Source organism: Lipotes vexillifer, unplaced genomic scaffold (genome assembly GCF_000442215.2).
Source record: "Lipotes vexillifer unplaced genomic scaffold, Lipotes_vexillifer_v1.1 scaffold395, whole genome shotgun sequence".
Taxonomy (NCBI): Eukaryota; Metazoa; Chordata; class Mammalia; order Artiodactyla; family Lipotidae; genus Lipotes; species Lipotes vexillifer.
In genome coordinates, this window is record NW_006797390.1 from 2,064,337 (window position 1) to 2,086,572 (window position 22,236).

The following is a 22,236-nucleotide window of genomic DNA, read 5'->3' on the forward strand; positions in this document are numbered from 1 at the left end:
GAAACTCCGTGACAAAGCACAGTAACCCAAGCAGATTGAGGCTTTGTCATTTTCAATGTGTCACTTCCAAATACTCATCCAGCAAGCAAACAGTGAGAGTGAAGGCGCCCACAGGAAGTTTTAATATGGCAAACCTGGATACGATGTACATCACATTTACGTATACTCCATTAGCCAGAACTCAGTCGTATGATGAGACAGTCAATATGTGTATTCAGAAGGAAAAGGAAAGAAACTTGGTGCAGAACTAGCCAGTCTCTGCTACAAGTCAAGTGTGTGTATGTGTATGTGTGTCTGTGTAGCTATGTGTTCCAGTAACCCACCTAGACTGTAATGAATTAAAACAATAATTTATTATTTTTCTCTCATGGTTCTATGGTTTGACTGGGTTCATCCTACAGGGCAGTATTTGCTTTGATTCTCTCTTGCACTTGAAGTCAGGTGTTGGCTAGGGCTGTGGTCCTCTGAAGATTCAACTGGACTGGGTATCCAGTATGGCTCCTCAGATGGCATGCCGTTCATGCTGGCCATCACCTGGTGGCTCACCTAGAAATGTTGACCAGAGTGTCAACACATGTCCTCTCCAGATGGCTCAAGATTCTCACAACATGGCAGCAGGATTCCAAGAGACTGTGCCCCAAGTACGAGCATTCTAGGGAACCAAGGAAGAAACTGAAAAGCCTCTTAGGACCTAGCTTTGTAAGTCACATAGTACCACTTCCATCATTGACCCTTTTTCAAAAACAAGCCATAGGGCAAGCTCAGATTCAAAGGAAGGGAACCACATAAGCCTGTGAATACCGGAAGGTGTGGTTTATTGAGGAACAATCTTTAGCCACTAGCTTTCATGATCTTCCATAAGGCCCCTACTCATCTGCATCTCTCTTACATGTAAAAAACACTCATCCGTATTCCCTTCCAACATTAGATGTCTTGTCATATTATGACATCAGCTTCAGGCTTGAAATGCAGAATCCTATCATCTAAATTAAGTCCAAGTACAGATGAGACTTCTTGGGGTCATCTGCCTTAATTTCAGTTCCTCAAGCATAGTTCATCTCAATCTGAAGATCTGCGACCTAAAGAGAAAAGTTATCTGCTGCCACTCTGCTGCGGACAATCACAAGACAACTGTAACAGATATTTCTGTTCAAAAAAGTAGAGAACAGGAGGCACACACCAGTTAATGGTCCATAGCCACACTGAAATCTAACCAGGCACATGTCGCCAGTTCTCTAATTTGGGTTCAGTCTTGCTTCCTCAGAGTGCTTCTCTGTGGCTCCAGAATCCACTCCACACTCTAATTCATCCTTTATTTTCCATGAGAAAGGACGTATGTTTTCAGTTGAGATATATTCTCAGTCTTCTTCCTGTCTATAGAAGTTTGAGGGCTCTGAAATCTCTTTTCATTTTGAACTGTGTCTGTTCTTTAATTTCCCATCTGGCAGTGCTTCTGTTACTACAAATGTCTTTTAAAATGTCATGGGTTTCATATCAGTCTTAATGAGATTTATTCCATGAGACGAAAGCAACATCCACAAATCGCTTCAACACAGGCACCTCTACCTTAAGTCACCTATGAGGCTTCTGTGACCAAGACTATTAGGATTCCTATTCTCTAGCAAATACAGTCTGAGAGGAATATTCCTAAATTTCTTAAAGTCATTTTTTTCTACTTAAAAGTACCTGTTAGGCATACCCTTATTTAGTTCTGAATGTTAATGTTGGACACTACAGTCAAAACTCTGACTTCATTTTTATTCCAAGGGTACATTTATTGTCCTAGATTTTGATTTTTTTCATGATGCCCAGGAATAAATGTTAAAGAAATGTTTAAAACATATATAAGAAAAAACTTTAGTAATGAAGAACACAAAAAAGGACTTGAACAAATGTTAAAACACACTATATTTTTGGATAGGTTAAGTCAGCATTATAAAAATGTCACGTGTCAATTCTCCCTAAATTTATTTATAAATTTTATGTAATCAGTTCAAATAACATTAGGATCAGAGATGCTGATTCTAAAATTCATATTTAAAAAACCACACAAGATATGTAAACCTATATATATATATCCCTGGTTCCTGGCACAGTGCTCCTAAAACCCTTGTATAAGAGTACTTGGAGAATCTTTTGTTCAAATATTGGGTCTTTGACCCTAGTTTCTGACACAGACCTCCTAAATCCACTGGAATTTTCTAGGTGATAGGATATCTTTTCTTCTAATGAGGCAAATTTTAGTGGGCTCCTGGATAGATTCTGGATGGGGTCTGGTCACCAGAAAGAGCAAGCCATGATTAGAATCTATTCCTGCTCAAAATAATGGCTTCAATCTCTACACCTCAATGTTCTGGGCTGCTGCGCCCCCTGCTGTTTCATACTTAGGTATATATAATTCCTCATTCATTTCAGTTAATTTGCAAGAAACTTATCCATCAACCTGATGAGGTTGTCTCTCATTTTCAGCCCTACTGTGGGTTTCTATCTCTGTCTTCAGCATCCTTTAAATGGGCCATTAGTAAAAGAAAAGGAGAGAAATGGATGCTCATTTGATTCAGAAGTCCAGTTTTGTTTCAGTTGCTATGCTTTTGGTCAGAGAATTCTCAACCTACACAACCTACTTGTGAAGGAATTTTATCCATTCATTTTTAATTTTTATATGGGTTTTCTTTTCTTTCTTTTTTTCTGGGGAGGAAAACAAATATTGATGTGATTTTATATTTGCATGGTACTTTAAACATCTCAGAGACTTTTCTATACCTCTCATTTTATCTAAACTGTTCCAGAGAAAGAGCCAGAAGCAATGTAAGAAACTATTCTCCTTGGCCTTCCTGTAGACCATAATCACAAGGCACAGGTTTCACAATGGAAAACTTGGAGGAAATCTTTGAAGATGATCCAAAAGATCTGATTTAGAATGTGAGAAAGAATTTTGTATAAAACACGGATTCTCAGTCACAGGGATTACATAGGCCAACAGGAGGGAGGGTAGGAGGGCAGGTCAGCCACAAGACTAAGAATTCTCTCCCCAGTTCAGACCACTTTTTAAATTTCATCTTCATATTTTCCAAAGAGAGAAGAAGAAACTGTGTACTAGTCCCTTCCCTCAAATGACACATAGAGTACCACTTATTACTATGTATTCTGATCCCTTTTTCATAAGGTCAAATATTGCTGATGCATTTTTTCATAAAGAATGGTAGAAACAGGAAACAAAGATAAACACCTTTTCCCAACATCTTGCTGCTCCCAGAAAAAACAGTTAAGTTTCAATGCTAGTGCTCTTTACTGAACCTGGGATTCAAATTCCAGATTTCCAGAACCATATATATATATTTTTTGTTTGTTTGTTTTTTTGCGGTATGCGGGCCTCTCACTGTTGTGGCCTCTCCCGTTGCGGAGCACAGGCTCCGGACGCACAGGCCCAGAGGCCATGGCTCACGGGCCCAGCTGGTCCGCGGCATGTGGGATCCTCCCGGACCGGGGCACGAACCCGTGTCCCCTGCACCGGCAGGCGGACTCTCAACCACTGCGCCACCAGGGAAGCCCCCAGAACCATATTTTTGCTTGCAGAAGCAGAAAGAATATATATGTGTGGGGCAGTGATGGCATTATCAAACAAGGACCAAAGAAGAAACTGGGAGAAGGGTCATTTTATTCACTATTGTATAAAAATATTATACAGAACAACATAAGTCTCTACATGTTTTTATTCAATAACATGAGGTTATGGAGATATATACAAATGAAAACAGGAATTTCCCAAATAATAAGACCCGCCTGCTCTTCCCTGTCCCTTTATCTTTTTTTCTTCAAAAAAAAGTTACACAAACAAACCGTAACTGAAAGTATACAAGCCCACTTTTCTTTCCCCAAAATAAACAAAACATCTCTCAGTTTTCCCAGCATTTTCCCCTTCCTAATGTGGAAGAATAATTTACTAAAGTATTAACTAGCGTTTTGGTTTCACTGCTGAAAAGGATTTGGAAAGAATGTGATCTGTGCTGATTCTTATCCTCTGGTATTTTTCCCTTCCCTGTTTCAAAAGTGTAGCCTAATCCTTGTGTCTTTTGCCTAAAGAACTTTCAAGGTTAGAAGCAGAGGTTGCTTAAAGATAACTTTGTGAAAACCCTGGCTACTTGGACAAATTACTCTAGGTGCTCCTGAGGATGAGGAAAAAGAAATCTTTCGCAGGGAGGTTAGAGGAGAAGCCCAAGTGGCAGGAAGAATTCAAAACCAGGAGGTGGGTGGAGGTTTATGGGACCCAGGATAGTGGGCACCTGGGGCCCCTCCATCATTGCACCCAGGGTAAAAGCCAGGACCTCTGAGTTAAATGGCTGTGTGAGGCCAACTCTCGACCATAGAGCTCCCAGTCTCAGAAAATATTCCTGTGTCCAAATATAGCATAGAAGCAGCCAAGCAGCCAGACTTCAAAGTGGCTGAGGGGTTGGACAACGGCATGGTCATATGAGGAGTAACCAGTTTCAAGCAAAGACTAGAGCAATTTCTGCAGTAGTATATTTCTCTTTTTTAAATTGAAGTTTAGTTGACCTACAACGCTATGTTAGTTTTAGATGCACAACACAGTGATTTGATACTTCTACACACTAGAAAATGATCACCATCATAAGTCTACTTACCATCTATCACCATAAAACATTCTTACAATATTATTGACTATATTCCCCATGTTGTACATTTCATCCTCATGATTCATTTATTTTCTAACTAGAAGTTTGTGCCTCTTAATCTCCCACACTTATTTCACTAATCCCCCTTCCCTATGGCAACCCCCTTCCCTATGGCAACCACCTGTTCGTTCTCTGTATCTATGAGTCTGTTTCAGTTTTGTTTGTTCATTTTTTTTCCAAATTCCACAGGTAAGTGAAATCATATGGTATTTGTCTTTCTCTGCCTGACTTACTTCACTTAGCATAATATCCTCTAGGTTCATCCATGTTGTCACAAATGGTAGTATTTCATTCTTTTTATGGCTGAGTAATATTCCACTGTATTTATATGCCATATCTTCTTTATGCATTCATCTGTTGATGGACACTTGGGTTGCTTCCACATCTTGGCTACTGTAAATAATGCTGCAATGAACATAGGGGTGCATACATCTTTTCAAATTAGTATTTTTGTTTACTTTGGATAAATAGGAATGGAACTGCTGGATCATATGGTAGTTCTATTTTTAATTTTTTGAGAAATATCCATACTATTTTTCATAGCGGCTGCACCAATTTACATTCCCATCAACAGTGCACAAGGGTTCCCTCTTCTCCACATCCTCACCAAGACTTGTTATTTTCTTTTTGATAACTGCCATTTTGACAGATGTGAGGTAACATCTCACTGTGATATTGATTTGCATTTCCCTGATGATTAGTGATGTTGAGCACTTTTTCATGTACCTGTTGGCCACTTGCACATCTTTTTTGGAGAAATGTCTATTTGAAGAAATAGTCTTTTGCCCATTTTTTAATCAGATGGTTTGGGTTTTTGCTATTGAGTTCTATGACTTCCTAATATATTTTGGATATAAACCCTTTATCAGATACCTGATTTGCAAATATGTTCTCCCATTCCATAGATTGCCTTTTCATTTTGCTGATGGTTTCCTCTGCTGTGCAGAAGCTTTTTAGTTTGATGTAGTCCCATTTAGCTATTTTTGCTTTTGTTGCCTCTGTCTTTAATGTCATATCTAGAATATCATTGTCAAGGCCAATGTCAAGAAGCTTTTTCTCTATCTTTTCTTCTATGAGCTTTACAGTTTCAAGTCTAATGTTAAAGTCTGTAATACATTTTGTGTTGATTTTTTGGTATGGTGTAAGATTTGTATATGGATACCCAGTTTTCCCAAAACCGTTTACTGAAGAGACTATCCTTTCACCACTGTGTATTCTTGCCTCCCTTGTCAAAGATCAATATACTGTAAATGTGGGGGTTTATTTCTGGGCTCTCTATTCTGTTCCATTGGTCAATGTGTCTGTTTTTATGCCAGTACCATCTTCTTTTGATAACTATAGCTTTGTAATATAGTTTTAAATCAAGAAATATGATGACTCCTGCTCTGTTCTTCATGCTTAAGATTGCTTTGGCTATTCAGGATCTCTTATGACTCCATGTGAATCTTAGGATTTTAAGTGGCCAATTCTAATATCTTGTCGCTCAGCTAGTCCTAGAATTCCTACTTTAGAAATATATTGTAAGAAAGTTGATAAATGAAAAGACTTTTATAAATTTTCTATATGGCATTAGTAGTCTTTGCATCTTTTAGAGAACATAAAAGAGTTTCTGAAGGAGAAAAAAATTAATATAATGTTTCTTTCCTAAAATACCAGCAATGAACAAATAAAATATACTTATCAAAATTTGTAGGACACAGCAAACACAGTGTTTAGAAGAAAATTTATAGCATTGAATGCATATATTCTTTAGAAAAAAATAAGCATCTAAAATCAGTAATCTAAGCTTTCATCTTAGGAAACTAGAAAAAGAAGAGCAGATTAAGTCCAAAGCAAGCATAAGAAAAGAAATATTCAAAAATTAGAGCAGAAATCAATGAAACTGAAAAGAGGAAATCAATAGAGAGAATCAATGAAACAAAAAACTGATTCTTTGAAAAAATCAATAAAATGATAAGCCTCTAGCAGGCCACCTAAGAAAAAAAGAGAGGTGACATGAATTGCTAATATAAGAAATGAAAGAGGGGACATCACTAAAGATCTCACAGACATTAAAAGGATAATAAAGGAATACTAGGAACAATGCTATGCCCACAAATTTAATAACCTAGATGAAATCGACTAATTCCTTGAAAGACACTTCTGCCAAAACTCCCACAAGAATAAATAGACAATTCAAGTTGACCTATATCTACTGAAGAGATTGAATCAGTAATTAATAACCTTGCAAAACAAAAACCACCAGGGGTTCACTGGTGAATTTTATCAAACATTTATGGAAAGAGTTACACCAGTTCTCTACAATTTCTTCCAGAAATAGAAGAAGAGGAAATACTCTCTAACTCATTTTATAAGGCCAACATTAACATAATACTAAAACTGTACCAAAATAATACAAGAAAATAAAACTACAGACCAATATCTCTCATGAGCATAGGTGCAAAAATCTTCAGAAAAAATTAGTAAATCAAATCCAACAATGTATAAAAGAATTATACACAATGACCAAGTGGTATTTATCCCAGGTATGCAGTCTGGTTCAATATTTGAAAATCAATTAATGTAACCTATCACATCAACAGGCTAAAGAAGAAACTGATATTACATGATACCAATAGATGCAGAAAAAGCAGCTGACAAAATCCAACACCGATGCATCCAACCCACTCTCAGCAAAACAGAAATAGAGGGGAACTTCTTCAACATGATAAAAAACATTTACTAAAAACTTACAACTAATATCACACTTAATGGCGAGAAACTAGAACTTTCCCACTAAGAACATGAACAAGAGAAATATATCCCCTCTCATCACTTCTTTCCAACATCGTACTAGAAGTCCTAACTAATGCAATAAGACAATAAAAGGAACTAAAAGTTTCACAGATTGAGAAAGAATAAATAAAACTCTGTTCAAAGATGACATGATTGCCTATGTAGCTATCTGAAGGAATCAACAAAAAAACTCCTGTGACTAATATCAGATAGCTACATAGAGTGGTAATAATAAGGTTGCAGGATACAAGGTTAATATAAAAAGTCAGTTGCTCTCCTATATACCAGCAATGAACAAGTAAACTTTGAAATTAAAAACACAGTATCATTTACATTATCTACCCCCAAAAATGAAATACTTAGGTATAAATCTAACAAAATGTATACAAAACCTATAAGAGGAAAACTTATCAAACTCTGATGAAAGAAATCAAAGAAGAATTAAATTAACGGAGAGATATTCCATGATCATGGTTAGGAAGACTCAATATTATCAAGATGATAGTGCTTTCCAATTTGATCTATACACTCGATGTAGTCCCAATCAAAATCCCAGAAAGTTATTTTTTGGATATCAATAAACTTATTCTAAAGTTTATATGGAAAGACAAAAGACCCAACACAACACCTAAAAAACAAAGTTAAAGGGCTGACACTACCCAACTTTGAGACTTACTGTAAAGCTACAGTAATCAAGAGAGGGTACTGGTGAAAGAAGAAACAAACAGATCAGTGGAACAGAATAGAGAACCCCAAAATTGACCCATATAAGTATTGTCAACTGATCTTTGAGAAAGAAGTAAAGGCAATACAATGGAACAAAGATAGCCTTTTCAACAAATGATGCTAGAACAATTGAACATCCATATGCAAAAAAAAGAAAGAAAAGAAAAATAAGGAGACCTTACACTCTTCATAAAAATTAACTCAAAATGTATCATAGACCTAAATGTAAAATACAAAGCTACAAAATCCTGGAAGGCAACATGAGAGAAAATCTAGGTGACGTTTGTTATGGGGATGACTTTTTTAGATACAACACCAAAGGCACTATCCATGAAAGAAATAATTGATAAGCTGAACTTCATTACAATTAAATATCTGCTCTGTGAAAGACTCTATCAAGAAAATGAGAAGACAAGCCACAGAGTGCCTTTTCTATTTATTTTAACTAGATACTAATTAAGCAACCCCTGAAGGAATTAAACTTAATTTCCTCACAGAATAAATAGCATTTACCAAGATAATCCTGTTTATCTGTCTAGGCTTGTCTGTTTATTTTTCCTTCATTTTGTTTATTTTATAAACAGCACATGGCTACTAAAGCAAATCTGAAAAATGTAGCAAGCCACAAAAGAAGTAAAAGTCAGCTCTCTACCTCTTTCCTTCATTTTCTGAATAATCCAGCCCAACACCACTAGATGGGGCTAGGTAAGATAGATGTCACATGGGGTTGAAGAGAATTAAGACAGTAGATGGTGGGGTTTACAACTTGGACAATGGTGAGGAGAAGGTTCTCAAAGGAGGGTAGCCTGCCTCAAGCTGTCAGAGCCACAGCAAGAGGAGGAGGGTGTCCTTATGGAGGCATAGTCTATGTGTGGGACATCAGAAGCCAAACGGAGTATGTATGAATGTATGTACATGTTTATGTGTTTAAACATACATAAACTCTGCAGCTCTATTTGCTGAGAAAGCCTAGTAGGGACACCATAAAAATAATGGGCATACCTGCAGCCCAGTTCTTGATTTCTAATGTCATTTGCTAAAAAAAAAAAAAAAGAGGAGGAAAATTATAAGATTAGCCTGAAATATCTTGGGACAGAAGATAATTGCTCAAGAAGGATGAGGACATGTCAAAAGGACCCAGAAGCCAGCTTAAATGGACTTTTACTGGCCAAATCTGAGATTATTTGAGCATCAAAATAAATAATGAAATAACAGATGATAACCCATTAAATAAATTAGGAAAACATGACTATACTGGCATAAACAAATAAATAAATACATTTACATAGTCTGATAGTACCTCCCCATAAAATATTTATTAATTACAAAGGAAAAAAATAACTTTATAGACAAGAAGTCTGGCATATATCACCTTAATCAAGTGATTGAATTCAATATCACCCAAAATGGGAGAAATGGAAACATGTGCCACCTGAGAGTTACAATAAGAAGAACAGCATCACCCTGGGATATCCCTGCTGAAGAGGCAGGACGCCTTCTGGACATCTTCTACCTGGATGTCTTATAACCACATCAAACTCTTGCCCTCTTCTCACTTTTCCTTTCCTCCTGTATGAACTGTCTTGGCAATGGCATTACCATCACTAACTCAGCTAAATTTGCTCTCCCTACCTCCATTCTAAATGTTAATCTGAAGCACCATTATCTCCCACCAGTGCAAGAACAATATTTTTGGTGTGACATCAGCATCGTGGTGGTGTGAGATGCTCTCTTTATCTCTCCCCTTCAATCTACAACCAGTAAAACATCCACAGCTAAACAAAGGTGCTTCTGTCCAACACACCAGGACATCAGAGAATTTCAAACATCTGTACATCTAAAGGTGGGTGGACTGAGACACGTAAAGGAGGCAGAGCCAGGGGAACACTGGAAGCAGTGCCTGCAATCTTGGACCGTCAGCTTTAATGGCGGAGCCCGCAGCCCCAGACAACCTGGTAGCATCAGGGGAAGAAGCGCACTGGCCTCCTGGCTGCAGAGGCACCCGCAGCCACAGGGTATCAGATAACAGTGGCAGCAGAGATGGTGACTCTGTTCCTCCAGCCACAGAGGTGCCTGCAACTCGACCCTCACACACACACAGTGGCAGCACCCATGACCCAAGAATCCCAGCCATGGCAGAGACACCCATGACCCTGGATCCCCACCTCTCCCCCCCTCACAGCACCAGAGCTTACAACCCAGCAGGCCCTGGATGTGTCAGAAGCACCTGCCATCCTGGTGCTCCAGGTGGTGATGCCAGTGACACTGGAGCAGCAAGGCACCCATGATCCTGGAGGCGAGAGCAGCGACAATGAGGGCACCAGGCAACACCTCTGACAAAGGCAGTGGAGGGTGGAAAGTGCCCATTTTCAGATACAACTGGAGGCAGTAGTTCAGGTAAGAAAACCCAAAAAAGTTGTGCTATGGCGCCACCCACTGGAAAACAAAAGAAAGTCCTCGAATTATTAACCTATTTAATCTTTCTAATTAAGTTAAAAAGAAAAAAAGTTTTACTTAAAGAAGAAAGGTGTTTGCTACTTCACGTGTCCTGGCAGAGGAACAACTCATCAAGTACCATGAGGAGCCATGGTTACATGATATCAGAAAAGGGAAATGACGATGCTCCAGAACCAAACTTAAAGTCATGGACTGTTGCAGTCTAACTCATAAAGAATTCAAAATAGCTGCTATGAAGAAACTCAAGGAGCTACAAGAAAACTCAGAAAGGCAGTTCAATGAGCCCTGGAATAACATTAATGAACAAAAGAAATACTTTATCAAAGAGACTGAAACTCTAAAAAGGAACCAAACAGAAACTAGAGCTGAAGAACTCAATAAATAAGATGAAGAATGCATTAGAAAGCACTGAAAATAGAGCAGACCATATGGAAGAGAGAATTAGTGAGCTCAAAGATGGAAATCTAGAAATGATAAATCTAGAAATGGATACAGAGAACTATCCAACTCTAGTGCTTTTATATTTTGCAAGTATAAAATTATCTTGTATTTAAATAATGCTAACTTTACCTTTTCCTTTATACTTATTACCTGTTTATTTTATTTTATTTTGTTTTGTTTTATTTGTACTGAATGAAACCTGTAGAACAGACTTAAAGAGTAGTGGAGATACACTTTTTGTCTTACTTCTGACTTACTGTAAATACCTTAATGTTTTCTTATTAAGCATGGTACTTTCAGTGGATATTTAACTTTGTCAAATGCCTTTCTACATCTATGGAAATAAAATGAACTTGGTCATGGCATAAAATCAGTAATTCTTTAATGTGCTGCTGGATTATGTTTACTAAATTTTCATTTAAGACATTTAATTGGTATGCATAAGTGAAATTAGTCTCTTTGTGTTATCTTTGCCAGGTTTGGAAATCAGTGCTATCCTCAGTTCATAAAAAGAATTTTGAGTTCCTTGTTTTTCTGTCCTCAAACAATTTTGATATTATTGGATGTGTCTTTGGTACTTTGCTCTAAGAAATTGCTCCAGCGGTGTCACATTGACTGTCATGTTTGTTCAAGTAATATCCAGGCCCCAGTTGTCAGTGCTTTTCTTTATGTCAACATTCTACACCCACATGAGTTCACAAAGAAAGAACCTCATTGCATTTTCAGGAAGAGTTATTCACCTTGAACTCAGTGTGTGTGCAATTAATTTTATGGATGGATAGACGGAAATAAAGGAAAGGAATAAATTACTGATAGCATAGGATGATGAAGTTGCCATTGTCTAACGTAATATTGGCAAGGAATCTAAAGAAACCATGATGTCTTTATAAAAAACAGAGAAATGTGAATTACATAGCTGTTAGTAAATTCATAGCTTAATTCACAATCAAATTACTGTCCCTAGAATGTTAATAAATACATTTTAACTTGGAAAATGTTCCCTAATAGGAGATACCAAGTCCTCAATACTTAGCTTTTTCAGCTCTACATGTTCTATCAGTGACTAAATGCACTAAAGGAACGCTTATCAGTTTTGCAAATAACTGTGCTGGGAAAGACAACTCTGTGGACATTGGAATCACATTTGAAAAACTGAATATAAAGACCAACATTTGCCAAAACAGTATTCTTTTATATATTAATTTTAGTCCTTTTTTCCTTCAAGAATTATTTATTGAGCACCTGATATAATAACTGGGCACTGTTCTGGGTATTAATATGTATATATACTGTATAATAGTATAGTATAATAGTAAATATACATGTGCACATATATACACACATAGTAGTCATATAGTTACATGTAATATATTTTATGTCATATAGTCACATATATTTATTTACAGTGTTATATGGTCACATATATATGTGTAATGAAATATGCTATGAAGAATAAAAAAGAGGGTAAGGAAATAGAGGACAATGTGCAGAGGACTGCTATTCTGGTAGAGTGGTCAGGAAAGGCCTTTGTGTGGAGGCACCGGTACAGAGAAATGAAGTAGAGGAGAAAACGTTATGCATATTCCAAGTGCCCCAGGAAGAGAAAAAAGGGAGTGCAAAGGTCCTGAGAAAAAGCAGGATTTATGTATTCTAGAAACAGGAAAGGGACCAGCGTGAGTGCGGCAGAGTGAATAAGATAGGGTCAAGAAGTGAGAGAGTGGCACGGACATATATCACTACCAAATGTAAAATAGATAGCTAGTGCGAAGCAGCCGCATAGCACAGGGAGATCAGCTCGGTGCTCTGTGACCACCTAGAGGGGTGGGATAGGGAGGGTGGGAGGGAGGGAGACGCAAGAGGGAAGAGATATGGGAACATATGTATATGTATAACTGATTCACTTAGTTTGTTAGTTTCTGTGTTAGCAGAAACTAACACACCATTGTAAAGCAATTATACTCCAATAAAGATGTTAAATAAATAATAAACTTAAAAAAACAACAAAAGACAGGGTCAAGCCATAAAAATGAGATCTGACCATGGGAGGGAAACAGCCAAATCCTGTAGGGTCTTGTAGGCTTTGATAAAAATTTTGGACTTTATTTTCAGGATCATGGAGCGCTGTTAGAGGAGTCTCCCAGGGCATGATGTAATTAGATTTTTATTTTAAAGGATTTATTTTGGCTTTTGTGAGAGAGTGGATTGTAAGAGAGCAGTGGTAGGATCATGCATACAAGTTAGGAGACCCTTGCACTAGTAGAGGCAAAGGATGATGGTTGTTTAGACTAGAATGGCACAGATGAAATAAAGAAAAGTGAGCATACTAAAGATATATTCTGACTTGCTGCTAAACTTTAGGTAGGAAGTAGTAGAAAGGAAGAAACCAAGGATGAATCCACATATTTCTGGCCTGAGCAATTGGTTTAATGGAGATGCCACTTACTGAGAGGAAAACAACTGGGAAGAGAAGAAGAGTGCGGTGTTTAATTGTGAACTTGTTGTATCAGGTGCCTATAAGACTTCAGTGGAGAGTCAGAGTAGGCAGTTCTAAACACAATTCTGAATCAGAAGGGAGCAATCAGGGATAGATACTTTGCAATGAGAAATTGTTTGAGAATGAGAGTTTAAATACTCTCTAAATACAGCATTTAAAGCCCTAGGACAAGGAGAGATCCCTTTGAAGAGAATGTGACTTGAGAAGGGATGAAATTAGAAGACTGAACTTTGAGACAAGTGTCAGGAAAACAAATAGTAAAAGACTCTGAAAATGATTGACAGAATCAAAGTGCAGGATGTTGAAATTCAAGTGAAGAAATTGCTTCAGGAAGGATTTCAAGAACAGAGTGAGCAACTATGTCAGTTGCTTCTGAAAGATAGAATAAAATGAGAACTGAGAATTGACCACTGAAATTGGCAACATGGAGATCACAGGTGACTGACGGGTGGAGATAAAGCCTGATGGGAGTCAGTTCATGAAATAATGGGAAAAGAAGTGGAGGTAGTAAGTTTGGACTAATATTGAGAGGAGATTTGTGGAAAAGGGAAGAAAAAATGGGGAGGTAGATAGAGGGATATGTATAGTCGAGAATTTGTTTTCTCACAGATGAAATATATATTTATATGCTAATGAAAATAATAAAGTTATGGTGTAGTAGAGAGAGGTAAATCAATCTAGTAATGAAGTTTTTGAGTATGCAAAAAGGAATAAGCTCCAGTAAAAAAAGTAAAACGATGGTTTGGATTTAGATGCATACACAGTTCATCCAGTGCAACACAAGAGAAGACAGAGTACATAGGTACACATGCAGATGAGCTTGGTAGTTTCAGTATCGGTGGAAGCTGATCAGAAGTTTTACTTCTGATTGCTTCTATTCTCTCAGTAAATTAAGAAGCGATGTCATCAGCTGAGAGAAAAGAAGGCATTGTTTACAAAAACAATGAAATGGGAGAGTGAGAGGATAAAATTACTTGAGCAATATAGTAGCACTGCATGGAGGCTGTGTTTGTACCAAAGTCTATAGTCGTGAATTTAAAGTGAGATCTGTCAGCATGCTCACATGCTTTTCACAAGCCACATTCTTAATTTTGATGCAAGTGAATGTAAACTCCCCAATGGCAGAAACATATGGTCTCTGTTAACCACAGAACAGTGTCTGGTACAAAGTATGCATTAAAATATATGTGGACTGATTAAATAATATCCATCTTCTCCACTTGACTGCTTTGCTTCACCAATACCCCAGTACTTAATATAGAGTCTGTTTCATAGCAGGCTTAAATATTGACTGAATGGATGAATGATGCAATTAACCAGTCTCTTTTTTTCCTTCACTTCTGAACTTTATACCCAACACACTACTGAATAGCTTCGCTGAATTTCACAAGTGAGCCTCAAATCCAACATATCTAAGACTCCACCTGGTAGTTTCCCTGCATCTGTTACTAGCAAGATCATCCATTAGAGCCCTAGTGAGAAACCTATAGTCATTCTCTATTTAACATCTCTGAAATGGATAAGTCCATAACTGTTTTATAAATTTCTGAGCAAAATAAGTGAAATACAGTGCTTAGCACAATGCCAAGCATATAGCACCTACAAATATTAGCTATTACCAGCTTTTCATGATTCTAAGATACACATCTTTTCACATCTCTTTAATCATGACATATTTTACAATCAGTAGTGTATCATAATTTAATCAGATGAGGTTTGTTTAAGTAGCATATTAGATAATGGTGTCATTTATATCAATAGTGTATCAGGCAAGATAAAATGCAGTTCTGTAACTTTTCTCTGCAATATGCTCATCAATATTAAACTAGTAATTGAGTCCTGTCCAGTACACTTCAAATCCATATTTTTCTCCCTCTCCCTATTGTTGTAAACTTACTTTAAGTCCTTGCTTTCTCTATCCATTAAGAATGAATTTTTCATCTGTCTGTGTATCAGCTAGGAATCCCTCTGGCAATAAATAACAGAAAAGCAACTAGCAATTGCTAAACAAATAGGGAAGAAGTCCATAGGTTGACATTCCAAGGTTGACAAAATTACCCAATAATACTGGCAGAGACCAAGGCCCTTTCTATCTTTTGGACTTGCTTTAGTATGCAGACCTTGATCCTCCTGCTTGTTGCTTTGTCAGCTCAAGATGGCCATTGAAACTTCAAGCATTACATCCATTTTCCATGCAGGAAGAATAAATAAAAATGTCATTGGTGTGCCTACTGAAACTTGCTCTTTTTATTAAGAGAGCAAAAGTTTTCCATAAACCCCACCCAGAAGTCTTCCATTTATATGTCACTGGCCAGACTAAATCAAATAGCTACCCATGGTTTGAAGATGACTAGGGAGAAAGATGCTGTGTGAGTAGTTAAGCCAATGAGCATCATCTGCCATATTTTGGCAAATATCTTCTCAATTTTTGAGACTTAGCTCAAGAGTTATATCTTATCTATTTACTTATTTGTTTACTTATTTGTTTGGTTGTTGGGGTTTATTATTCATTTACTATTTATTTAGCACCTAGCACCTAGTACATACCAGGTACTGTTATAGGCAATGGGGATACAACGATGAGCAAAATCCCTTCCCTTGTGGAACTTCCATCCCAGCCTTGACCTTTTTAAAAAAATTTTATTGGAGTATAGTTGCTTCACAATGTTGTGTTAGTGTCTGCTGTACAACGAAGTGAATCAGCTATATGTATGCCTGTCCCCTCCCTCTTGGACCTCCCTCCCACCCCACCCCCATCCCACCCATCTAGGTCATCACAGAGCACTGAGATTTCCTTCTCATTTAGGTCACCACAGAGCATTGAGTAGAGTTCCCTGTGCTATACAGTATGTTCTCATAAGTTATCTATTTTATACATAGTATCAATAGTATATATATGTCAATCCCAATCTCCCAATTCATCCCACCCTCCCTTTTCCCCTTGGTATCCATACGTTTGTTCTCTAAGTCTGTGTCTGTATTTCTGCTTTGTAAATAAGATTGTCTATACCAATTTTTTCAGATTCCACATATATGCATTAATATACGATATTTTTCTTCTTTCTGACTTATTTCACTCTGTATGACAGTCTCTAGGTCCATCCATGTCTCTACAAATGACCCAATTTCGTTCCGTTTTATGGCTGAGTAATATTCCATTGTATATATGTACCACATCTGCTTTATCCATTCCTCTGTTGATGGACATTTAGGTGGCTTCCATGTCCTGGCTATTGTAAATAGTCCAGCCTTGACCTTTTGATCCAATATTTCTACTTTTAGTAATTTACCATACAGACTACTCTGCAATGACAAGCATGCTCATTGATGCAATAACTAGAAAACAGAAGACTGACTGATTATCTATATGGTACTGATTTATTATAATATGTATATATAAGGTAATTATTCAAAAGAATATACCTCTCTTAATATAGATATTTATGCTGACATGGGAAGTATCTCCAATATATGTTTTAATGGAAAAATTGCAGAGCAAAATGTATGGTGTAGTAAAATCACACTTTTGAAAGAAAATCCTTCCTAAAATTCATGTGGAATCTTGAGGGACCCTGAATAGCCAAACAATTTTGAAAAAGAATATAGATGGAAGGTTTTCCCTTCTTGGTTTCAAAACATTACAAAGCTACAGTAACCAAAACAGTGTGGTACTGGCATAAAGACAGACAAATAGATCAATGGAAGAGAACAGAGAGCCCAGAAACAAACCCTCATGTATATGAGGAAATGATCTTCAACAACAGTGCTAAGACCACTCAATGGTGAAAGGACAGTCTCTTCAATAAATGGTGTTGGGAAAAGTGGACATCCATATGCAAAAGAATGAAGATGGACCCTTATCTTACACCACATACAAAAATTAACTCAAAACGAATTAAAGAAATACATGTAAGACCTAAACCTATAAAACTCTCAGAAGAAAACACAAGGGAAAATCTTCATGACATTGGATGTGGCAATGATTTCTTAACTATGACACCAAAAGCACAGGCAGCAAAAGCAAAAAGAGATAACTGGAAGCTACATCAAACTTAAAAACTTCCATAGATCAAAAAACACAATTGACAGTGTGAAAAGGCAACCTATGGAATGAGAGAAAATATTTGCAAATCATATATTTGATAAGGGGTTAATATCCATAGTATATAAAGAACTTCTACAACTCAACAACAAAAAATCAAATACCTGGATTTTTTAAAAATGAGCAAAAGACATGAATAGGCATTTTTCCAAAGATGATATACAGATCACCAATAAGCATATGAAAAGATATTCAGCATCGCTAATCATCAAATAAATCTAAATTAAAACCACAATAAGATATTATTATTATTGTGGTTATATCCATTAGGATGGTTACAATCAAAAAACAAACAAACAAAAAAACCCCCCAGGACATGGAGAAATCAGAACTCTGTCCACTGTAAGTGGGATTGTAGAACAGTGCAACCACTACGAAAAATACTATGAGAACTCAAAAAATTAAAACTAGAACTACCATATGATCTGGCAAACTCACTTCTGGGAATATATCCAGAAAAACTAAAAGTGAGGTCTCAAAGGGAGGTTTGTACATGTTCATGGTAGCAGTATTCACAATAGCCAAAAGGTGGAGGCAATGTAAATGTCCACTGATGGATGAATGGATAAACAAAATGTGGCATAAACACACAATGGAGTATTATTCGGTCTTAAAAAGGAAATCCTGTCACATTTACAACCTGGATGAATCTTGAGGACATTATGCTAAATGAAATAAGCAGGCTACAAAAAGATAAATACTGTATGAGTTCACTTGGTATCTAAAGTAATCAAAGTAATCAAAGCCAAAGTAACAGAAAGTAGAATGTGGTTATCAGGAGCTAGGACAAAGGGGAAAAGGGCAGTGGTTGATTAATGAGTATAGGCTCTAAATTTCAAGATTAAAAGTTCTGGAAATCTGTTTCACAGCAATTGAATGTATTTAATACTAATGAAGTGTACATTTTAAAAAGGTCAAAATGGTAAAAAAAAAAAGGAAAAGGAAAATTTACAACTACCTCTTCATATATATTATTATATACAATAATACCTATAGACTGGAAATATATGGAGTGGAAGATCATGTGCTGTTTTCTATTTTCTTCATGCCTATATTTTTACATGTGCATTATTTTTATAATCAGAGAAATATTTGAAAAACTTGAAAAAATGAAAAGTTACTTTCTTCTCTCCAATTCTCTTCTTAAATAGTGACTGTTTATTTGCGCTTACATTATCACCAACAGAATTTATCAATATAATGTTTGCTGAATGAATTCATAAACTTATCATCAACTAGCGATGATGAATAATGCCTTCAACAACAATCTATATGTAGCACTAATTTAAGAATTAAATTTAATATGGCTCTTCATTTAATAAATATTTATTGTTATTAAATGTCTATGATGAGTCAGACTGTGTAGGTTTTAAGTAGCTAAATATTATTGTTTTTTGCAACCATCTTCTGATGATATAAGAGAGGAAAAAAAGGAGAGAAAAAAGAAGTTATGATTAGTTGATAACATTAAATAGCAAGCCACCTAATGAAACTCTGTTAACAAGCCAAGATAATATAGTCCAGGTGTGTAGTTTTCCAGTGGTTTGGTTTCACAAAAGTTAGAGCATAAATATATAGGGAAGTGAATAGATTCAACATCCTTTAAAAGTGTAACTGAAAGGATGAAATATCTTCTGACTCCAAACACTCCACCCCAGCTTCTGCCAGAGAAAACCGGTGGAAGAATAACTGTCTCTTGACTTAGAAATTAATTGCATTCTTAACGAACTATAAGAATTTTTGTGGCAAATTATGCATTCTTCTGTAAAAATTAAGGAATCTATGTTAAGACCAGGTTAATACAAAAATGAGCCACAGGAGAAACAGCAGACAAAACTCAAATTTTCCCCTCAAGAGGTCCTATGTCACATGAAATCTGCTTCATAGAGTAAATTTTGTTCTAAACATAAAATCTTAACACTTGTTACTCCTCTGAAATAAAGTTTCAATCGAATATCATGTTTACATAACATTTAAATGAATTATAGTAAAAACTTTAGTCTTCACTTAAGAGACTCACCAGATGAAATAACATTCTTCATTTCAGAAAACAAAACCAGTGAAATGTTAGAGGCTTGTGGCAAATAATAATCTCTCAAAACCTCACACAGTTTTGCTCTTAACAGTCAAGTTTACATGCTTACTCAGAATCATTGTGGTTTATTGCCAAATCTGCATTACTACCATTACAAATTTTAGTAATAAATTACACAAACTGATAGAGTATAAATATGAAAAAATCTCAGTTTTTACATAAAAATTGGGTTGAAGTTGTTGGAAAGACTCAAAGGAAATTAATATTTTAAAATACCATTTATTAGACCTAGAGGAAATAACTATAAATTTTAAAGAAAAGTGTGAAGAATTTAGGAAGATTCTTAACTCCAATTAATTCACAAACAAGAGAGAACTTGAAACTAGAAATGTAGTCAATGTATTAAGATGTGCTTTATGTAAGATAGTGCAGCAGATTTAATCAGGTCATTTAAGCTCCATTTATAAAATTATATCATAATAACAAATAACAATAACAAAAAATCATCAACTTATTTCATCCAATAAAACTTATTTCATCCAATAAAAATTAACAATTTTTAACTTTCTAACAAAAAATAAAATATGTGAGTGCATTAGCAAGATGTCAGAACAGGAAGTACCCAGCCCTTATCCTCCCACAGAAGTACCAATCTGGAAACCGTGCACAAATAAAAATGTCTTTGGGGGAGCTTTGGAATCCAGGTAGAAAGTTGTAGCACCCCAGTGGAGCCAAAGACTGAGGAAAGCTGCTTTGAGAAGGCAGGCTCATACCTTGGGAGCAGGCCCACTGACCATGGACCTGGCTGTAATCTGGTCGTAGCCCTATCTCCCTGTGGATTCAGCTCCAGTCTTGCTTGTCCATGGTCCTGCTACCAGACCCATGTGTCCCAGAATGAACTATGCCCAACTGTGACTCCAGTAGCAGGCCTACCTACCATGGACCTGACTGAAACTGGTAGCATCCCTGTGATCCAGATTCAACCCCACTCAACCAGAGCCCCGAAGGCACTCCTGTCCATCCAGGGACTCTGGAGGAGCAACAGCTGTCTGTGCCCCATGGTAACAGGTCTGGTGACCCTGGAGTCAACTGAAGATCCAAAGCATCCCTGAGACCTGCCTCCAGCCCACTTGACCATGACCTCAGTGATAGTCCCATCAGTCCAGGAACCTGGTAGGAGAATGTCTTCACCTGATAAAACTAGTCTGTAAAGACTGGAAGAGGTGACTGCTCATTCAAATGCAGAGACACCAATTCAGGTCTTCAAGGATCACAAAGAATCAGACAAACATGACACTACTAAAGGAAACAAATAAAGCTCCAGTAACCAATCCTTAAAAAATGGAAATTCATGAATTGCTTGACAAAGAATTTCAAATAATCTTCTTAAACAAACTCAATTAGCTACAAAAGAACACGGATAGATATCTAAATGAAATTAGGAAAACAAAACATGAACAAAATAAGAAACTCAATAAAGAAATAGAAACGATTAAAAAAGAACCAAACAGAAATCGTGGAGTTGAAGAATACAATGACTGAACTGAAAATTCAAGAGACTTTCAAAGGTAAAATCAATCAAGCAAAAGAAAGAATCAGCAAACCCAAAGACAAGTCATTTGAAATTACCTAGTTAGAGGAACAAAAAGAGAAAAAGAATAGAAAAGAGTGAAGGAAGCCTATGTGAGTTATGGGATCTCCTGAAGTAAAACAATATACACATGATGAGAGTCCCAGGAGAAGAGAAAGATAAAGGGGCATTTAAGAAATAATAACAGAAAATTTCCCCAATCTAGGGAGATAAAAGAACATCCAGATTCATGAAACCCCCAAATTCCCAATAGGTTGAATTCAAAGAGGTCTACATAGACACACATTATAATTAAATCATCAAAAGTCAAAGACAAAGAGTGAATCTTGCAAGCAGCAAGGAAAAAGCAACTTGTCACACACCTAGGGGTACCCATAAGACTATCATCATATTTCTCAGCAGAAACCTTGGAGACCAGTAGAGAGGAGGGTGACATATTCAAAGTATTGAAGGAAAAAAAAGATGCCAAGAATACTTTACCTAGCAAAACTGTCATTTAAGAATAAAGAATACTTTACCTAGCAAAACTGTCATTTAAGAATAAACATTTCTAGTTTCAAGTTCTCTCTTGTTTGTGAATTAATTGGAGTTAAGAATCTTCCTAAATTCTTCACACTTTTCTTTAAAATTTTTTCCCAGATTGGGGAAAAAAAAAAAATACCTGAGGGAGTTCATCATCACTAGATCCACTTTATACTACTAAAGGCAGTTCTACAAGTTGAAACACAAAGGTGCTCAACAGCAACATAAAAACATATGAAAGTACAAATTTCATCACTAAAGGTGTGTATAAAGACAAATAGAGAATATTGTAATACTGGAATGGTGGCACATAAATCACTTTTAATGCTAGTATATACATTAAAAGCATAACTATTGTAGTGGAATAACTATAACCACAGATTTCTTAATAGAAACACA